This window comes from Nyctibius grandis, chromosome 13, assembly GCF_013368605.1.
Source record: "Nyctibius grandis isolate bNycGra1 chromosome 13, bNycGra1.pri, whole genome shotgun sequence".
NCBI lineage: Eukaryota > Metazoa > Chordata > Aves > Nyctibiiformes > Nyctibiidae > Nyctibius > Nyctibius grandis.
In genome coordinates, this window is record NC_090670.1 from 8,010,277 (window position 1) to 8,015,100 (window position 4,824).

Here is a 4,824-nt window from a genome sequence, read left to right on the forward strand (position 1 = left end):
AAGAAATTGTGCTTGTGTGTTGTGCGCGTGTGTACGTGTGTAGGTGAGGGAGCATCTGCCAAGTTTCATCATCTTCTGCTCTGAAGAAATCCAAAGAACTCCGTTGCTCACCGTCAACTGTGAAAGTCTGTATTTAGTTAATCCACTTTGGTGGGAAATACAGTAAAACTGAACTGCTAATGCAATAAACATTTATGAAATATAAGAGGGAAGCTTTAAGTAATGCTTCGGGCGAACAGACCCCAAATATATAAAAAAAAAATATTACTGTGCACTTGTGATGTTTTGAATTAATGTTCATCTGACAAAAAAAAAATATTTTTTTTTTTTTTTTTCCTGTTCTTAACAAATAAACTTTGTAGGAGTCGGGCTTCCAGATCTGTCCCTTGTTGTTTAAAACTGGATGAGATGACAATGCAAAAAAATGGAAGTAACAAGAAGCATCGTACTTTTCTTCTCCTCAGCAGTGTCAAGAAAAAATTGTGGATCCTGGAATTTTACCGTGGATTTTACTGGTTTTCTGGAGTGCTGTAAGTTGAAGTCTTATCCCGCAGGCCTTTGCGAGCACCAGTCGCTTTCCCTCGTGTTCAGACCCATCTTGAGAAATACGGTCGCTCCCGCTAGTAACGGTGCCGGGGTCGAGTTTCAAATCGAGCAAAGCCAACGAATTAATTTTTCGCGTTATTTGAATTTGCTCTTTGCGGCTGCGGTTTGGTTTTGGGTGTTCTGCCCCACCTAAGAGCACGTTAAAGTTGGGCGGTTTAAGGCGCGAAAGGTACGCAGTGCTAAAATTAAAATGTAGCTCTAAGACGCTGTTATTTATCTGAAATACATGCCGCTGCTCTGACCTTTTTCTGGGTAAATTAGTGAGAAAAAATTATTTGTAATAAAGTATGTGAGAAATTACCCACTTGTATACAGCTTTGCCATATGAACAGGGAGAAAACATATTTTATGCCTTTATTTTGTGCTGCCCAGGAAGAAGTCGTAGCTGGCTAAAACGTAAGCGTTGACAGCGATTTTCGCGCGACGCGTGCGCCCGAGGAGATGAGATGAGCCGTAGGTGCCCATGCAAATGAAAGTAGCTGGGCTGCGTGCAGTTCCCACGGCCGGCTGTTAGTGCTCTGATAGTCGTTGCTCTTCACACAGCCCTCGCCCAGTTCTGGCAGCCTCGCGAGGCAAGTCGCGTCGGCACTGTGAGAGCCGGGACCGTTTGGTGGCTGTCGATCGAGCATCGGGTCTGGTTCCAGCCATTAGCCACATCTGTAAATACTAATACGTGACTTTTGTTTAAATTTCATCGTTCAAAGGGAGGCGGGAATGAAAGTGGTGTGATTTTCAGACCCGGGCAGATATGAAATGTTTCAGTGGTGCTACTCGCCCCCGTGTTTTCGTTTTGTTACTGTAGTTGTGTCTCGCTAATTAATGTCTGGGACCTTCAGCTGTAACGAGATGATTTAGTCTTTTTGTAAAATAGTAAATGCCTTTTTTTTTTTAATTCTGCTTTCAAATGAGAACAATGACTTCAGGATTTGTTTGTGCATGTCTCCTGAAAAACTGTTCTATAGCAGAGTTGTGGTTCTTTTTCCTGTGCTTTATATATATACATATGTAGGAAATGCTTAATATTTACTTGTCGTTAAGCTTACCTAGCCCTGAAGTGTGCGAGTCAGTGACGGCTCTGTATGCAAATCTATGCTGTCATGGGCTCGTATATTTATTTCCTTTCCTTTCCCATGGCGCTCTTTCTCACTTTTTTTTTTTTACTTTTTTTTTTCTGGTTACAGTGTCAGTCAGGAGGGACTAGGTTGTGTTTTAAGGGAACCCTTTATTTCAGGGTGAATTCCTTTTGATTTTGTGCGTGTGTTTGGGCTCAGGGCAGAGGGGGTGTTTTTTACTTAATTGCCCAATATACTTTGGCAAGCAGAAGTTGCTTTGTTTTGGTGAGCTACGTTAATGGATTCCTGCATGTTCAAATTCCCCAGTTATTTGGGGGATTTAATTAAACCTCTGTAGGTGGCTGGCTTACGTAGGTGACAGGTAGAAGTCTCGATTTCTAGAAATAGCTCGTGTATGCACTGCGGGCGTGGAGCTTGTGGCAGCAGAAGAGCTGTTGCGATGCCTTTGCATCGAGGCAGAGCTTTTGGGGCAGTTCTCTTGATATTTGGGGCTGACAGCACAGCAGGGGTTCCCCGTCCCAGCCGCGGTGGGGTGCTGCTCAAAGGCTGGGGGTGCTCCTGGGATGCTGCCTCCCCCGGCAGTGAGGAGCTGAGTGCCTGATGGTGCCACCAGAAGTACCCCAACCCCCAAATAGCCTCTCTGCATCTTGCCTGCTTGTCCTGAAGGTGGTTTATCACCTAAAACAGCATAAATAAGATGTTCCCTTTGCTTCTGGTCTGCCAAGACCAATAGGCTGCTCTTGCTGCTGCTGTTTTAACCCCTTCGGGGAGGGGAGGTGGGCTTGCTGCCGGCCGTGGTTGTGTGCTGTGGCTTTCCTGCGTGACCTCGGAGCTGCCGCTGGTTTCGGCTGGCAGGAGCTGTGTTGTCCCTCCTGGCTGTGCAGCACTTGGGTTATGGTTTGGGGTTACCAGTGCGCCTTGGGTACCACTGCCCAGAGTCACGCTCCTGGCGGCAACGGTGCCGGTAGCCCCGGCTGCAGGAACGGGGAGAGGAGGGATGTGAATGCTCTTTAAGTGCTGCTTCAGTCTGGCCTATCTGGAGGTGAAAACTTTTTTTTTTTTTTTTTTTTTTCCCCTAATTTTAAAAATATTTGTGCCCACCCGAGCCTGTGTGGTCTGCACGTACCTAGGGAGGGAACCGCTCTGGGGCTGCCCCGGTCCCAGAAGCATGGCGGTGCCTCTGCGAGCGCCTTGTAAACCCTCCTGTGTGTTGCTTTCTAGTTCCCCTTGAGACAGCGGTTGCCTTGTGTCCTGGGAGAGTCAGCGCGGGAGGAGCCGACGCGCCCGCGCTCAGAGGTGAGTGGGGAAGGTAAGCTCGCGCGCCCGACCTGCTCCGAAATACCTGCAGCGTCTGCATCCCTCTGGAGAAATGCAGGTTCCTCTGCAATGCGTATCCCTCCTCGGGTGCTGCAGGTAACGCCTCGGAGAGGGTGAGATAAGCTCCAGCCGTCCTGTTCAGCTGCCATCTTTCTGAGTTAACGTTGAGAATCCAAAGCACAAACTAAGTCTGAAAGAAGCTGAAGTGTGAGATGGGCTGATTCAAACACAGAGCTTTCTATTGCTTAAAATAATTATGCTGTCATGTCATAAACACGCATAGTTGCTCAGATACGTATTTCACTGCCTATCCCAAATTTCCACTTGCCCAATACTCGGTGTGAACGTTGATTTTTCTCTCTGTGCTAGAGAATAGGCTGGCGGAGATGTATTGAGCCCTCGCTTTGGAAAGTCTTCCTTGCTGAAGAGAGCTCTTGCACCCCTTGTCAAACTGGGCTAAAGACTAGTTTATATATATAAAGAAACATTAATTAAAATGTGAACCTCAAACAATCAAAGTGGGTTCTCGAGCTGAGCTTGTTTGCTGTTGCTTTTTTTTTTTTTTGAGTCTCTTGAGGAGATGAAAGCAATAAGACTACCCAGGTACAGTCAAGTAAAATATTGTTACACAAATAATTAATGGTAAAATTACGTGGGGGTTGTTTTGGCTTGCGCAGGTTTAACTTTCTCTGGGTACTTGTTGGCTTTGCAGCAAGTAGCAGTTGCTCGTTAGAGAGTTGGAGCTGGTGCTGTCGGCATTGAGGAGACTGAAGTGGCGAAAAAAATACTGCTTTTTTGTTGGCAAATATTTGATTTAAAATTTGCAATGATTCGGCACGGGTCACGAGAGCTTTTGAAATTCCTATTTTTAAGTTTGCTAAACAGGCAGGGACTAGGAGGAGGACAGACGGGAACGGCGCAGCGGCGTGTTGAGCTGAGCACGAGGGGACGGCACGAGCATTTGAACTAATGGCGTCATTTCTGACATTGTTCAGGGTTTTTTGTGATGCTGCTTTTTAAGAAAATGAATTGAAGGAAGTTGTCACATAACTGGGGAGGGGGGGAGGGGGGGGGGGAAGTCAAAAGGAAACACACAAAACGTCAGGCTATCTGCACAGCTCCTGTACGGCCCTTGCAGGCTGGCGTGTAAGTGCGTCTGGCAGCTGCGTGCTCCAGAGCTGCAGCCTCCTCTGCCCTGTGCTGATGTTCAGCAGCCCCTGAGAGGAAAGTAGAAGGTAACATTTCCCCACAGACCCTTTGGAAGGGCCAGGAAGGTCTGCAGGCTCTTTACAGTAGCAAAAGCAGCAGATCTGCTAGATCTGAAAGTGTGAATTTGTCGGGACCCAAATATTAAGTATGCTTTGGGGGTGGGGGGAACAGTTAATTTCTGATATTGTTGCTGAAACTGGTTTGTTTGCACTGTGTAACTGCTTCTTCTCTTATAGTTACAGACTTTCTGATAGCACCCGTGAAGAAAAAAAAAAAGTCCTGTGGTGGTAATGCATGCACGTTAAATGTCTTCATTGTAGAGTGTTCTTCAGTACCTTATATCATGGTTTAAAAAAAAATACATATATATTCAAAATACCATTTGGAATGTCAACATTCAGTGGGCTTTGAGGAGATGTAGCAGCACATCATGGTTTGTAGGGACAAGGAGATACAGACCATTCTGGGCTGCCGCATTACCTCAAGGATAAGACAAGAAAGTGAGCTTCTGGTTATCATAGATGTGGAAGCTAACACCTTCCCTTGTATCTCTTTAGTTCAGTTGACCAGGTATGTGTAGATAAGTTCTTCTGGTGCTTGTATCTGTGCACATCCTTCG

The 4,824-nt window shown here is 46.2% G+C and overlaps 1 long non-coding RNA gene across 2 annotated transcripts; it reads left to right on the top strand.

Annotated features, from left to right (window-relative positions):
• The first annotated feature begins 376 nt into the window (after window positions 1-376).
• LOC137669803 (uncharacterized) lies at window positions 377-4,506 on the top strand. 2 transcript variants are annotated; one of them, XR_011049172.1, is made up of 3 exons: window positions 377-530; window positions 2,901-2,975; window positions 4,442-4,506. It is a non-coding gene; the product is annotated as an uncharacterized lncRNA (long non-coding RNA). The 2 variants fall into 2 exon arrangements; XR_011049171.1 differs by lacking the exon at window positions 4,442-4,506 and adding an exon at window positions 3,093-3,387.
• Window positions 4,507-4,824: the final 318 nt, after the last annotated feature.